Source organism: Lissotriton vulgaris, unplaced genomic scaffold (assembly GCF_964263255.1).
Source record: "Lissotriton vulgaris unplaced genomic scaffold, aLisVul1.2 SCAFFOLD_469, whole genome shotgun sequence".
NCBI classification, from domain to species: Eukaryota; Metazoa; Chordata; class Amphibia; order Caudata; family Salamandridae; genus Lissotriton; species Lissotriton vulgaris.
The window spans coordinates 355,520-372,752 of NW_028243818.1; the positions used below are offsets into that span (position 1 = coordinate 355,520).

Below are 17,233 nucleotides of genomic sequence, written 5' to 3' on the forward strand. Positions count from 1 at the left end.
CAACACCTCACAGTTCCACACCATACAATTCAATATCACACAATTCCACACCACACAACATAATTACACAACATCTAATACTACTCCATGCCACAATATCCAACTCCACATAATTACACTTCAATCCATACCACATAGTTGCGCTCCACATAAATCCACTCCACATCGCAAATCAATTCAATTCAATTCAAAGCTTTATTTCGATAAACATGTGATATCATAAAAGCACATACACAAGATAAAAACAAGGAACCATAATTCATAGGTCGCTACAATTTACAGAGTTAATAACAATAAAAAACGTCCATACTACAATAAATAGATTAAGAGGCATATTAAACAGTGAAAGCTTTGTAGAAGTAAAAATTAAGAATGTTTAGTTAAAAAGTGATTCATCACAGAGATTTTGCTCTTATTACCCAGGCCCAACTCAAGAATTTAGCAACCCCACAGACTAAGCGTGTGCTGGTGTCAGTTTTAAGGATTCTCAAGGCTACCGAATGACTCCTGGTGCCGAGCAATAGACATGTGGGTTTTAGCCATCTCTGCCTAGGCTTTGCATATGCCGGGCACACAAAAAAGACATGGGCAATAGTTTCGGTAACGCCATTACAGGTAGGGCACTCAGATGAGGTTTGGTACGGGGGCTTCCATTTACAGGTGTAATCATGCAAAGGTAAGTTTCCCAACCTGAACTGGATGAACAGGGATCTATCCCTTGGTTTTACAATAAGGTCCAGGTAGGGCTCCCAACGAGGCTCAATGTTATGCTGTTTAAACTCCTCGGTCAGCCTACCCTGGTTAGGGTCCCTTAGATCTTGCTCATCCACCCACTTCCAGTAGACCCGCTTAAGTTCAAGCTTGGGTACGGAAGCTCCACGCTCCATTCCACATGATTACACTCCATGCAACACAATTCAACTCCAGATAATTTCACTACACATGATTCCACTCAATGCTACTTAATTACATTCCACTCCACATAATTACACTCCATAAATATACACTCCGCTCCAAAACACATAATTACACTCCACAAAATTCAACTCTACACCATGCCACATAATTCAACGCAACACCTCACAGTTCCACACCATACAATTCAATATCACACAATTCCACACCACACAATATATTTACACAACATCTAATACTACTCCATGCCACAATATCCAACTCCACATAATTACACTTCAATCCATACCACATAGTTGCGCTCCACATAAATCCACTCCACATCGCAAATCAACACTCAACACAAAGATACTCCACACCATGTCACATAATTCCACTCAACATAATTCCCCTCAATGCCAGACAATTCCACGCTGAATACATCAGCTCCACACAATTCCACTTCATGCCACATAATTCCACACAAAACCACATAATTCCACTCCACAACACATAATTCCACTACACACCACATACATCAAATCCACACCACATAATTCCACACCATGCCACATAATTCGACACCACACCACATAATTCGACTCCATTCCATGCCACTCCACAACACACAAAACCACAGCACATAATTACACTCTATGACACACAATCCCGCACCACATAATTCTATTACACTCAATATCACATATTCACTTTCCACATAATACTACAGCCCACCATACCACAAAACGTCACTACACACTAAACGCTGCACAATTGAAAGCCACAAAATTCCACGCCACTTAGTTCCATGAAACACAATTCTACAACACATAATTCCATGCTACACAATTTCACAACAGACAATTCTACCCCAACCCACACAATTCCACACCACATAGTTGAAATCCACACAACATAATTCAACATCATGCCACATAATTCCACATTACCCCATTCCACACAATGCCACTTCATGTAAATCAACACCATGCAACAGAATTACACTCCACATAATTACAGTCTGCATAATGCCACATATTTACACTACACATATTTCAACTGCACACTACATACATCCACGAAAAATTATTCCATCCCCCTTCATTTCACATAATTAACACCACAAAATTCCACTTTGCACCATGCCGCACAATTCCCACATTGTTATACTCCAAATCACAAAATTACACTCCACAAAATTGAACTATACTCCATGCCACATAATTCCCCTCAAATCTGCGTAGTTCCATGCCACATAATTTAACTCCACACAATTCCACTCAACGCAACACAAATATATGCAACACAATTCAACACTGCACAATTCCATGCCACACCACATAGTTCCACCAGACACCACATAATTCCAACCTAAAAAACATACTTCAACCCCATAACACATAATCCTAATCCATGCCACAAATTTGCAGTCCACATAATTTCACTCCACTCCATGTAACAATTACACTCCACAAAATTGCACTACACATAATTCAATGCAATACAATTATTCCACATAACACAATTCCAACTCAAGTCACTTAATTTCACCTCACGCCACATAATTTCACTCCACACCAAAAAATGTCACTCCACAGGAACAGAAGAAAAAGCCAGTGGCAATAGTCTGGAAGCCGACACCTACTGGTTAGGGCAATGCTTGTTTTTGAACTGCTGCTTTAATTATGGGCTGTGACCTGCCTTTCCCCTTGCCCTTGGCCCTGGTACTAGGCACTGTTACTTCAGAACTCAGTCAGAACTTAACTGTGATACCTTATTACAGTTGAGTGGCTACATGCATTTATTACACCTGACTAGATGTGTCTCAAGTCACCTATAATCTGGAAATTAGAGACAGGCTTTTATAAGGGTGGTTTCCATGTATTATAAAAAAACTAAAAGAAAGTGGTGTTTCCTCAAAACAAACTGAATTTGTGGTGACTAAGACCTCCACCATATTAAGAGCGCATCACTAACCACTGATCAACCACCAGATAAAGTTAACTAAACCAAGAAGGAAGGACAAATAAATACCCACTGTTGGTCTATAAATGGAAAGGGGCATGATTAGAAAGACTGTATGCGATGCATAACATAAAAGCAAAACAATTATTTTTAATAACTGACAAACCCTAAACAAAAAGCCACAAACAGTAAGGACCTGATTATGATCTTGGCCAATGGGATACTCCGTCACAAACATGCCAGATTTCCCGTCCACTGTAATACAAGTTCCATAGGATATAATAGAATTGTAATACAGCGGATCCGATCTCCGTCAACTTTGTGATGCAGTATCCCATCCGCCAAGATTGTAATCAGGCTCTAGGGCTAAAGTTACTTGTGTAATTGCCTCAAACCCCCAAAACTTTCTACTCTCACATACCTTGGTGCCAAACTCCACCCTATACAATAAAAGTCCTCTAAAAAGAGCTCACCATAAACAGCACTATACTGCTAGAGCCTCTACAACTTATTACCTAACTCTCGCCCTGTTCCAATAAGTGCCAACTAAAAATAACTCACCCCAAACAACAATTCTACCCTGCCTCACCCTTTATAACTCACAAAGCATTCCACAAAGCCAAAATTACTATGCTCCATATATTTTGATGTAAAGCAAAATGATTGTTAATCACAACACACAGTAACTATCCAAACCACGCACCAGAATCACACCACGCTACACATAATGGGAACCACCTTGCCTGATGCTTCACCAATGGAGGAAACGTGCAAAGTTGCAAAGCATTATTTTTTCAGCACATCATCAGCTTCACTAAGTGTGAAGCCGGAGGGAAAAAGGTGATACATCGGACCCTGTGTGACAGTCAGTGGGAAAATGTTCCAGCTGCTGTTAATGGCTACTAATCGCCATACCGTAGTTGTATCGCTGCACACCTTTATACTTCCTACTTTCCTGTATGATGGCTGCATTCCCAGTCCAAGGTGGCTCTTTGGAGATGGGAGTGGATGGAGCTCCATCGATTCCCTGCTGCCACTCACAGTTACAGGGCGGCCTTTAGGGGTAACAAACAAAACTAAGAGTCAACTTCATGCACCCTAATGTTCCACCCTTCTTCACCTCGTCAAAGCTGGGATACTCTGCTTTCAGTTGCAAAGAACAAAGTTTCCTAATTTTGACTGACTTCAAGGGGATAAACACTTAGCATAGACTAATCAATTGAAACTCTGCTGCTTCATGCATTTTTTTAATTATATAGGTTCCTTTTAGTCCTCAACCCAGAAAGAGTTTTCCTATAGAAATATGTTTTCTTCTTTATAATCTGTCTACATGTTAAAGGCTGCTATAACGCTTCGAAATTGTTCTACTCCCTAAAAGGACTGTGAGCAATCCAATGACCGGCATCGCTCTCATATAAAAATGTATTGATATTATCTATACTCCCATCCTGCTCTTATGCTGCCTCTAATACCTTACCCATCAGACATTAAATACATGTCTGAGCTACTCTCATGCTGATAACCATGTCCACCAAAATGTAATGGCCACGGTCCCATTCCTATTCCTTTACTTTAAATGTCTCATGCACAGTTGTGAGTAACTGCTATATTGGTTATGCACTAGTCACTGCTTACAATTTGTATGGTTATATTCACTTTGTGCTTTCATGATTTCTTAATATATTCAAATTTAGAAGTGCTTGGTTTGCTTGTCTCTAATAAAGTACTGCAATTAGAGGTTTGAAGCCATGGGAATGCTATACCACGGGCATTTCTATTGCAAGAGCACATTTGTTTTGCATTAAAAAAATGCTTTGATTAATAATGTACAAAAGAAACAATTGACAGTGTACCCTGTAAAACTCACGCACCTGACCCACTATCCCTAGTTATTATGTATCGAATGGGGAACTCCCTTGCAACCTGTGTGCACACTGTTAATGCACCCACTGCCATGGTGCAATCCAATACAGGATTATAATAATTTCAAACAAAATGCAAAGGTGCACCACTTGACAATAAGACAAGAAATCACTGGTCCATGTCCATAATGTTTTTCTTAGAGTATCTTCTTTTATTCATAATATTCTTTTTGTAAAAAAACACAACACAGCCGACGCGTTTTGTCCAGTAATGGACTTCTTCAGGGCATAGGATCAAGGAGCCGGGCACTCCCAACGGGTATCAATGGTGGAGTATCCAAAGTAGGTAAACTTCACAAGTCGGGTTTATGCAAAGCTCATAGCAGCAGAAGCTTGTGTAACGGAGATAGACACTTCTCTTAAGGAAAGAAGGATAGTCCAGGGTGTGTTAGCACCTTGCTGAACTAGTTCTGAGACCTCGCTAAGATAAGGTGGGCCAGAGGTAATGGGACGATCACCCAATATAGCCTATATCCGGCTGCGATACAGTCCAAAACACCTCCCGTGCGGCGAAGACGGTATGTGTTTTTTTACAAAAAGAATATGAATAAAAGAAGAAACTCTAAGGAAAACACTGTGGACATAGACCAGTGATTTCTTGTCTTATTGTCAAGTGGTGCACCGTTGCATTTTATTTGAAATGTTATTAATAACGTGTAAAAGCCTATGTTTAAATAGCACATACACTAAACACAAACATTTGTAAAATTATGCACAAATGTTATAGGCCTAAAACTGAAATAAATAAGTGCTGATTTAAGTTAGCCTAACTATCGATGCCATGTTAATGGAAAATAATACATTAACATTCAAAGGCCTAATTTCTCCTTTAAATTGTTGTTTGCTTGAGATGTTTTTCTTCTCTTTGTTGCAGATGTTTTAATTTTCCAGAAGCCTTCTGTTAGCTATTAAATAGAGACTTGTTTTGTAATAGACAACTGATAGTCAGGTTCTCACCTGCGAGGAGAGGAGGCAACAGGAAGAATGAATCATGAGAAGAACAGACTGGACCACAGTACGCGAACAATATAACTTTTTAATGTCTAAAAACTATTGTACGAGTGTGAGAAGATATGGAGTTTGCCTAGTCCCAAAAGTTACTTGAACCCAATTTGAGGATACAGTAGATAAACAATGTTGCAACATAGAATATTGTGTGTTTACATTGGTGCGTGTTCCTAGAGTAGCAGCTGGAATTCTTTCCCTGACTATCTGACAGGACTCATTTTTGAGTTTCTAATACTTCTCTACATGAGAGGTTGCTTAGGGCCATATGTATCAAGCATATTCGCATTCGCAAACGCCAAAATTCGCAGATTTTCTGCGTTTGCGAATGCGAATTTGCTAAATGGTACGTATCAATGACATTCTGGTGCAAAACAAGGAATCGCTAAATTTGAGATTCTTTATTTTGCAATTGCATTTAAGAAATCGCACATTTTGTGATTCCTTAAATGCAATGTATGAAGCAAAAAAATATGCTAATTGTCTTTAAGGAATCGCAAATTACCACCAACTTCAAGTTAGTGGTAAGTTGCGAATTCCTTGAAAAATGCAAATTTTTGCATTTTTCAAAGTGCCATGTGACGCACATACATGCCCTTAGAGCATGTATGTGCGCCACATGTGCACCCATGCTCATTTCAGGGGTGCAACAGGGTGTCCTTTGGACACCCCTGCACCCTTGAAATAATTCTCAATTTGCGATTCTCAAATTGCGAATCGCAAATTGAGAATAACTTCCCATTCATTCCTATGGGCCTCCTGGCCCATAGAAATGAATGGGAAAGTATTCCTTAATTGTGATTCGCAATTTGCTAATCGCAATTAAGGAATACTAAGAATTTTCCCAAAAAATGCGAATTTGTACATACATCCCAATTTGCGATTCTGAAATAGCGATTTCTAAAAAATCGCTATTTCAGAATCGCAAATCAGGACGATGATACATATGGCCCCAAGTCTATTGTAATTGATTGTCTGCTAATTTAGATCTGAGAATACTTTCTAGCTTGATATTCAGAGGCTTAATGCTTATGCATTGATTTCTCTTTATTGAGTTTCTGAACTGACACCTTATTTTCTCCTTATTCAAATATATTTAGATTAGGAAACGTCCTTTATGCAGCATTATAACACAAATTGCTGATATGTTGACTAATAGTGTATATGCCCTTATATTGAAATATCAATTATTAGGTGATGTTCATTTCTAATGCTAATGCTTAAAAGAGAGTCCTGGCGCAGAAGAAAATCGATGCAATACGGACTAGGTGCTGCAGGTGAGGGAGGCCTGCGGTGTGCTCCGATCCCAGCTGGGCAGGTTGCAATCAGCGTGTGGGCCCGACACATCAAGTCCAGAACAGAGCTGCAGGAACTTTGCAGCACGCGGTGGCCCCTCAAAGAGGGAACTGGGGCATCCATTTAAATAGAAGTAATCAGCCTTTAGAGACAGTGGGGTCAGCGGGGCTGTGCTCGTCCCGTATCGTTGGCAACATAGCGGACGGCTGACATGGCCCCAAAAACTCCTTAGCGCCCCCAGCGTGCGGTAATCCTCAGCGGCACCGTGACACCGGCACAGATGGCGTGGGGACCTGTGGCGTGGCCTAGCATGGAATGGAGAGATGCCTGTCCTGAGACAGTGCACCAGATAGGAACGGGCCTGGGAGTGGCGCGCCTACAGCTGCCTCCCTGCTTACATGAGAACACTGCGGGCCCTTCTCCAAGGTCTTAAGCTGGGATACAAGGGACCTCAGTGGACACAGACAGTCACCGGCCCCGGTGGCGGTGGGCTTTGTGGTGGGCACGGCGATCTGCAACACTGAGGAGGCTGCTGTGGCACTACTCATGCACCCACCGCTCTTGGGTCAGTAAAGATAAGCAGGGGGAATTAAATACCGGGGGTGCACTTACGTGGCATAGCTATGTGGTCCAAGCCGTGCACACTGCCTGCAACGCCCTTGGGGACAGAGAAAGTGATTTAGCTGCCTACTTATGGAGGCCCAGAGCGCTGCCTTCCACAGTCGCTGTTGCGCAGGTGCATGTTCAACCTTATTACGGGATCGCTACCTGACTGCTGGCTGCGGTGGAGCACTTGGTGGCACAATGTAAGCAAGATCAGGAACTCCCTGCTGGGTGCACCAGAACTGCAATTTAGTGAGAGCTGTTCATGCTGTGAGGCTGTGCCGCTGGGAGCTGGCCCGGACTTCGGGCACCCACCATCTCCTAAACAATACCTGCCCGAATCGGCAGACTCACACGCTTTGATTTAGAACCACAAGAGGGAAGCCGCGATGGGGAAAACTGACAATAAGCAAAACAAATTGCACTTTGAAAAACGCTATGCCAGGCTCCAAGATAGTGAGCAGACGCCATTAATGATAGTGCCAGAAACACAGCTAGAACATGATCAGGACGATGATATAAAAGCCATGTTGCAGGAAGTAAAGGTTAGCTTAAGGGCAATTAACTCCAAGTTAGACTTGGTATGTGAATGGATCAGGTCTCCCAAAAGGTGGGCAAACATAAACACAGGCTTGATGCATTGGAAACCAGAGTCTCAGATTACAATGATCGTCAGGTAGAGTCCCATGATCACCATCTTTGAATGTACAAAGTGCTTGAAGTGATAAATGCGCGTAATGAGGACCTCGAAGCGAGATCACGGAGGAACAATCTACGCATCACGGGCAAACCAGAATCCACAAATATATCAAATATGGAGAAATACATCGAAGGGCTCCTGCAAGACCAATTTGGAACAGACCTGTCGCCCATGTCCTGGTGGAGCACGCCCACCACCCCGTGGGGCCCAGGCTTCCCCTGGTGCTGCACTCCTCCCGACCCTGGCTCGTCTATTAAATTACAGGGACAGATACACTGTTCCTTGTCTGGCACGTGAGCAGGGGGAACTGCAGTACCAGGGCAACGTCATAGCGTTTTACCCAGACTTCAAAAAAGCAGTCCAAGCGGCTCGGAGGGAGTTCATTCCAGCTAAGAAACTGCTACAAAAGAATGACACCAAATATGCCATGCTTTACCCCATGAAACTCAGGGTGCAAGCTGGGTGTCAAACCCTATTCTTCAAGGAAGCTAGTGCCGCTCTGAAGTTTGCCAAACAGCACGCCAAGAAGTATCATGAAAAAGCTACAGCGAAGGATACGTCATCACAGAGCCAGCTAAGTACATATGACCAATCTATGTGGCTCCATGAGTTGGTTCCTATAATACTCTAACTAGTTCATAGACACACATTGTTCGCTGTCCTCTTCTTTCTTTTGCTATTGTCTATTGGGACTGTATATTGGTAGTCCGCACAATGCCCGGCTACCCTGTTGCTACGTGACAGGGCAGTATGCCGGCAATCCACGCCACCTTAGGGATGATTCCCTCTAGCCCCTCATACCAAGGGCGCTTGTTTACAGTAGGATGGTTCATTGGGAAAGTACAACCTGTTTGGGAGGTTGGTGTGGGAGGCGGGAGGGAGGGGAAGGTTAATGTTTCTCATTGTTTGTTGCAGTACATACTATTTTCCCAGTTGCTTGATTCATATCCAGGGATGCAGCTGTTCAACTTCGGTAAAGTCAGCGCACTCCCAGTAGTCTCCAATTGTGTGGTAATGTGTTCACACCAGATAGTTGAGGGCTCCCGAGCTCACTTCATTTCCACTGATAAACAATTTGACATGTTTTGTATATAACTGTCTAAGTTAAATTGTAGTAATTGAAATGTAAGAGATCTGAATGACCATAGAAAATCACATCTGGTACAATCATATCTCATTAGGCATGCAGCAGATATCTGCCTCCTACAGGAGACCATCCCCTTCTCACCTAAAAGCAACGGTCCACCCATCCAATCCTGGATCTCTGATCTCAATTATCTTAACGGTTCACTCTCTTTGTCCAATTCAGTGAAATCCCTTGGTTTCATCATCGACAAAAACCTAACCCTTAACAAACACATTAAAAAATCTACTAAAGGAGCTCTCCTAACTCTCCACCATCTGAAGAAAATCACACCATTCATCCCACCTGAAGACTACAAATGGATTGTCCAATCACTGGTTCTCTCCAAAATTGACTATGGCAACGCTATATTCAGAGGAACCCCCAAAGCGCAATTAGCTCCTCTCAGATCCGTGCTCCACTTAGCAGCCAGGCTCATCACTGACTATAGGCGTTTTGACCACATCTCCCCAGCTCTGAAGTCCCTTTACTGGCTTCCCGTAGAAGGTAGATCCTCCTACAAGACAGCATGCATTACTCATAAAGCTTTACACCAGAATACCCCGCTGTACCTCACAAACAAACTCAAAAAAGCAGGCGGATCTAGACCCATGAGGAGCACAAACACTTTCTCCTCGTCCCCACATTAATAAAAAGAAAACCCTCAATCTCGCTCCTTCTCAGGTAAAGCTCTGAACATCTGGAATGTCCTCCCCAAGGAATTGTGTTGTAACCCCTCCTACCTCAGCTTTAAAAAAGACCTGAAACTGCACCTTTCCAACAAATACTGGGGCCCCTAATCTGGTATCTGACCCCTCACCTGGCCTCCCCTGTACTTACCATCCCATACCCCACTTTCTTTCTCCCTCTGTCTCTCCCTATATAAATGTATCCGCTACTGTTTTTTCTATGTTTATAGTCATCCGTGGATTACCTTTTCATGTATATTGCCCTCGGCTCATTTTAGCTTTGATTTAACTTGCTTTCATACTCTACTATTGAACATTCCTTTCTTTGTCCTGTTGTACTGTTATCTTGGTTTTCTTGCACATGCAAAGCGCTCTGATAACCCCGGGTCTAGCCAGCGCTGTATAAAACCTTTCAAATAAAATAAAATAAATAAACCTAATGTGAGGGCCTTATTGAAGTGTACTATAAGAGGCCTTTGAGATAAGAACAGATTATAAATTATCATTTGTTGTGATTTCCTCATTCCCTAGTGTGCACAAGAATTATTTTTATTTTGCTAGGTCGTTATATCGTATAATTTAAATGTAGTATTTTCTCTCAACCCCATACCACCCAAGTGACTGTCTTGTCCACTTGTGTGTATATGTCAGTGACTGGTTTGGTAGCTTTTAGGGGATTATGGATGCATTCTGGTTCATGACAAAGATATAGAATGACATCTATGAATACATTTTAAAATGATGTGCTGCTGTATAGCATTTATGTGTATTTACTCTGTGTGACAATAGGCCAAAACGCAGTTCTGTCCTAGAAAAGCAATTTATGGTAAGGAGTCTGAGTCGCAACATTCAGAAGACATGCAGATAATGTATTATTCATTGCTTTTTTAAATTGTCTCTTCTTAAGATTGTGGTGATGTGCTTATTTAAAAATATACATTAAAATATTTAGTTTGCCACCAAAGTTATGCCAATATGTCTCCATCTGTTTTGGTAGATGTGAGGCACAAGCAATGCTAAATTCAAATAGGCAAAGGTGGTCCGATAAAGGGACCAACATGTTTCACCTCTATGGGTTGAGTATCAGCAGGATTTTTTGGGGATGTTCACGATGTGAGGTGATGGTTGATCAGTGATGTTATATGAAATGGCTGACAATTTAGGATTTTGTGCCACTGTAAGCTCAAATGGGATGGCCAAGGAAATGGATGGAGGATATCACACAGAGCACATCAACATTTTGAAACGTTTTCCTACCCCGATGGCTGTGTTTTTTAAATTCTGAATTGCTATACATATAATTTACTATGGCTGGATAGATGGTCAACAGTGTAAGAACTCAGCTACATGCCTACATATTTTGAGGTTATTCCCTGCACTGTTACTATATTGTAAGCATCTTAACATCTGATTGTCTTTTAAGATAATTGAGTGTCAAGCACTTACATAGCATCTCAGTTCACATGCAGTACCATCAAGAGGCTGGCAACAAAATACCTATATTTGAATTTACATCCAGAGAGCAACACCACAATTAGTGTCATGGTCCTCATAAGTCAAGTATAAAGTGGTTATTGAGGAATTCACAGAGTGGTGTACCAAGGGATTTGTTTGATAAAACTGCTTCTCGGATGATGCTGTTGTGACAGTTGTTTTTTGGGAAACAGGAACGTTGACTATGTATGACAGTGAGACTAGCAGTAAACACATATAGGGCCAGTGAATCCATAAATTAGTTTTTCATTAAAAAAAGACACAGCTCCAGGGCTACATCAAGTTGTAAAATCCATTTCTGAGCATACGAAATCCCGAAAAGAACAGCACACCATTCATATGTCTTTTTGCCAGTTCACCAACTTTTCAGTGCACTCTAGTTGACATCGGTCATGGCTGCCCGTCATATAGACAGCTCGATCTTTAAAGCATAAGGCACCACTGAGGTGGGCAAAGTTTGTTTGCAAATGAAATATCTCAATAAGCCATGCAGTTGCCAATAGGAAACATGGACCGAAGAGGCTGCACAGGATCTTTGTAGGAGCCACATCTTCCATCTGCTAAAACATATATATATTTTATTTTTCAGTCAGCATATTTTTTTACTTCAGGTAGAGTTCTGGAGTTGTGCTCTAACACTTAGAATTCTATGGGGCATATTATCAAGGGGGGCGATAGGCACTTTTCGCCGGTTTAGCGGCTGTTTTCGCCCTATTATCAAGCTGTCGCTAACAGCAGTTAGCGACAGCTTGAAGGCGATAGCGAGCGGTTTGGGGCCCGCTTTGCATGTCAGCAATATTTATCGCTAATGACATGCAAAGTGGGCGTACCCAACCCTTTAGCGACTGAAAGCAGTCGATAACGTCGCTATCGTCTATTCACAAAGCTGGCGTAGCGATGGAAATATTCCCGCTATCGCCAAAAACTAACGCCTGCTCTGACCAGTTCTTAGCCATGTTATCCAATGGGAGGTGGATAACATGGCTAAGAGCATTTTGTCGCTAATGCGAAAATATCGCTGTTTTCTCAGCGATATTCTCGCATTACGCCGCTATGGGAAACAACGCAACTTTTACACCGCACTACCATTACAACGAAACTTTTACAACGCAACATCCATTACAATGCATGCATTTACAACGCAACCATTACAACGCATGGCACTACAACGCACACCACTACAACGCATGCCATTACAACGCAGACATTACAACACATACCATTACAACGCATAGCATTACAACACATAGTACCCTTACACTATCCAACACTTACCCTACTGTTACACCCCCTGGAGTTAGAATAGTAATTTTTACCCCTACACTATCCAACACTTACCCTACTGTTGCACCCCCTGGAGTTAGAAAAGTAATTTTAACCCCTACACTATCCAACACTTAGCCTACTGTTGCACCCCCTGGAGTTAGAATAGTAATTTCTACCCCTACACTATCCAATACTTACCTTACATGCAATGTAAGGTAAGTTATGCGTTGTAATGGTATGCGTTGTAAATGTAGTATGCATTGTAATGGAATGCTTTGTAAAGGTAGTTTCAAAGAATTCGTTGTAATGGCATGCGTTGTAATGGTATGCGTTGTAATGGATGTTGCAGTGTAAAAATTGCGTTGTAAAGGTAGTCAAGTCAAGTCATAAAATTTGTATAGCGCACTACATACCCAGAGGGTTTCAAGGCGCTTAGGAAGGGGAGGAGGATTATTTGTCAAATATCCACGTTTTAAGCTGCTTTCTGAACGCTAGGTGGTTCTGGGTGAGGCGAAGGTAAGCGGGGAGTGAGTTCCATGTTTTAGCAGCCAGGTATGAAAAGGATCTGCCTCCCATGGTGGTCTTGTTGATGCGAGGTACAGTGGCGAGGGCTTGGCTGGAAGAACGTAGTTGGCGGGAGGGGGTGTAGAAGGACAGTCGAGAGTTGAGGCAATCTGGGCCGATGTCGTAGAGTGATTTGTGTGCGTGGGTAAGCAGTCGGAAAGTGATCCTCTTATTGACGGGTAGCCAATGGAGGTCTTTAAGGTGACCAGAGATGTGTTCGTTGCGTGGGATGTCTAGTATGAGCCTGGCTGATGTGTTTTGGATTCGTTGAAGTTTCTTCTGGAGTTTAGCGGTGGTACCTGCGTAGAGGGTGTTTCCGTAGTCCAGTCGGCTCGTGACCAGAGCGTGGGTGACTGTTTTCCTTGTTTCGGAGGGGATCCAGCGAAATGTTTTTCTGAGCATGCGAAGAATGTTGAAGCAGGAAGAGGATACGGCGTTGACTTGTCTGTTCATTGAGAGTGAAGAATCCAGGATGACGCCAAGGTTCCGTGCGTGGTCTGTCGGGATGGGTGCTTTTCCGAGGGCTTCCGGCCACCAGGAGTCGTCCCAAGCAGAGGGGGATGTACCTAAGATGAGGACTTCTGTTTTGTCTGAGTTCAGTTTCAGACGGCTTTGTTTCATCCATTCGGTAACTTCTTTCATTCCTTCGTGTAGGTTAGTTTTGGCGGTGTTGGGGTCTTTGGTGAGTGATAGGATCAGTTGGGTGTCATCCGCGTAGGAGATGATGTTGAGGTTGTGTTGGCGTGCGATGGCCGCGAGGGGGCTCATGTATACGTTGAAGAGGGTGGGACTGAGTGAGGATCCTTGTGGTACGCCACAGATGACTTCAGTGGCCTCGGACTTGAATGGTGGGAGGCGGACTCTCTGTGTTCTTCCGGAGAGGAAGGAGGTGATCCATTCAAGTGCTTTTCCTTGTATTCCGATGTTTCTGAGGCGCTGTAGAAGGGTGCTGTGGCAGACTGTATCGAATGCTGCAGAGAGGTCGAGGAGGATGAGGGCGACTGTGTCTCCATTGTCCAGTAGAGTTCGAATGTCGTCTGTTGCTGCGATGAGGGCGGTCTCAGTGCTGTGTTTTGCCCGGAAGCCAGATTGTGAGGGGTCGAGGGATTTGTTGGCTTCAAGGAAGGCGGCGAGCTGGTTGTTGACGGCTTTCTCGATGACTTTGGCCGGGAATGGAAGAAGCGAGATGGGGCGGTAATTTTTGAGTTCGGTGGGGTCCGCTGTTGGTTTTTTCAGAAGGACGGTGAGTTCAGCGTGTTTCCAGTCTTCTGGGAAGGTGGCGGAGTTGAAGGAGCAGTTGATGACGTCTCGGAGGTGCGGTGCTATGACGGAGTCTGCTTTGTTGAAGATGTGGTGAGGGAATGGGTCTGTGGGGGATCCTGAGTGGATGGAATTCATCAGGCGGATGGTGTCCTCAGTGGAGATTGGGTTCCAGGCGTTAAGGGTGTTCACGGGGGGAGGATGGTCAGCAGATGGTAGGGTGGGTTGGTTTCCGGGTTGGTTGTCAAAGCTGTTGTGGATGTCTGCGATCTTGTTGTGGAAAAAAAGAGGCTAGGGAGTCGCAGAGGGTTTGAGAGGGGGTGATGTCGTTGGAGTTGGCCGAGGGATTGGAAAATTCCTTGACGATGTTGAAAAGTTCCTTGCTGTTGTGGGCGTTGTTGTCAAGTCGATCCTTGAATGCTGTTTTCTTGGCTTTTCGGATCAGTTGGTGGTGAGTGCGGGTGGCGCTTTTGAAGGCGTCCTTGGTGCTGGTGGTTGGGTCTTTTTTCCAGGCCTTTTCAAGGGAGCGGCAGAGTTTCTTGGACTTCTTGAGATCACATCGATAAAAAAAAAGTTGCTAAGCGCATTTAGCAATAAATATCGCTAGTTGTTGGTAATATGCCCCCATATGTATTGTTTTAGGTGAAAGCCATACACTGGGGAAAATACTCCAAAAGAAAAATATGTTGTCCATGTGGTTTCTCTACAAAGACTGCCCTACATCGTGGAATCCCTTGAAGATAAATATTACTTCTATTACCTATAAAAAATATATTGTTTGCATGTCATCCATTTGCTTCCCACTTAAATGGCATGTCTCATTTATGGCATCAAATGTAATGTATGGTCCTCTTTTAATACAAAAAATTTGCAGCAGACATTCTAGGAAGTCAACCTGGGAGTAAAAGGGTATTGTAAATTCTACAGGTTAATATTATGGGTGGCAGTGCAAGCCTCTCTGCGGTGGTAGCTAGTTTCATACCAAAAACACAATCCTTTCCCATTATTATTGCAAAGGGGTCTCCAACAGCCACATTAATATATATTGAAAATAAAGAAAGCCGGCTAGATTACCGGGTGAGGGGGTAGGCTTTCGCTTTTCCTAGGAGAACTCTCTGAATTTGGTGGCTATTTTATGGCTCAGTGAAGCAAATTACAGAGCACAACTAATGCTCCTAATGGAAAAGTATCGACTTTGCAAAATATATTTCTCATCTGCGGACAAAGATTAAACCAGATTTTACTCATATAGCGCACACCATCTGTGCATACATTTCTCCATTTACAGATCTTATATTTGAGAGAGAATTTAATAAATAAAATTCAATAGTGCTTTCCAATACCTGTATTACAAAAGTGGGCAGACATTTTGAAAGGGCACTTTGGTTGAGCAGGTTCTAAGCAGGAATGCATTTTTAATACTCTAAACCGTGATGTAACAATAGCCCCCAAGCTCCAGGGGGCCCCTTCCGGTACTGTGCACGGATGGCGGGCCCCTGGCCTGGGAGCTCTTGACTGGGTATGGAGCGTGGAGAGGCCCCCTCCATGTACTTTTGGGCAGGGGGAGGGAGGGGCTCAAGTTTTGTTACGCCACTGTTCTGTACCAATTCAGTTGCAATGTATGACCGTAGGACTGTAAGTGTGATTGAGTTCTACAAATTGGCTTATTTGTGAAGCATTGCATTTTAAGGACATTTTTTGCTTCTTTATGCCCAGTACTGTTAATAACAGTGTTAAGGCTAATACCGCCAATATGGCTTGACTCATGAATGGCACTTTTTTTCGACTCAGATGCATACTCTGTAATACATAGTTGCTGGACTTCAACATTAAAAAGGGGTATAGATGATTTCTTTTCTTCTTTTTTCTTTTGATAAAAGTGAACGAATGCTTTAATCTCCTGGTTGCAGTGGACAGGTACTGAGCTACCAGTTATCAATCTTTGCTGGAACATCCATTTTCAAAGTGGGTATTCAGCAATACCATCAAAGTATATTTATAAAAAAACTTACCACCCATATAAGTCTACAAACATAACATGCACACTGTTACTATGTCATTGCAAAGTCATACCTACTAACGATCGTGTGATGATTCTAAAAGCTGCTGTAGCTGAGCCAATGTCAGCAGCTGCTGTCTAAAAAGCAGTCATAAATGTTTAAGCCCTTTAATAAAGCTGAATTTCAGTAAGCATGCTCACAGAATCTGTAAATTAATCACAAAATAGGGCTGGAATTACAAATAATTCAAACAGTACAAATCTAGTTAATTTTTTTCAGGATATCCACAATGAATATGTTTAAAAAAAAAAATTCAACACAGATCAATTGCATTTTTGTTGGTCATCGTAATTTGTTTCTTCAATTATCCCATCCCTGCCCCGGTCACATGAACAATGTCGTCTATGGAAGAGTAGAGTTTTCATTCTTTAGTCAATATGAACATTTTGTAT

General features: G+C 42.6%; 1 protein-coding gene across 1 annotated transcript in view; it reads right to left on the reverse strand.

Annotated features, from left to right (window-relative positions):
• Positions 1-17,233, reverse strand: part of LOC147668224 (receptor-type tyrosine-protein phosphatase N2-like) — a 945,343-nt gene that overhangs the window by 264,167 nt on the left and 663,943 nt on the right. The window lies entirely within an intron of this gene.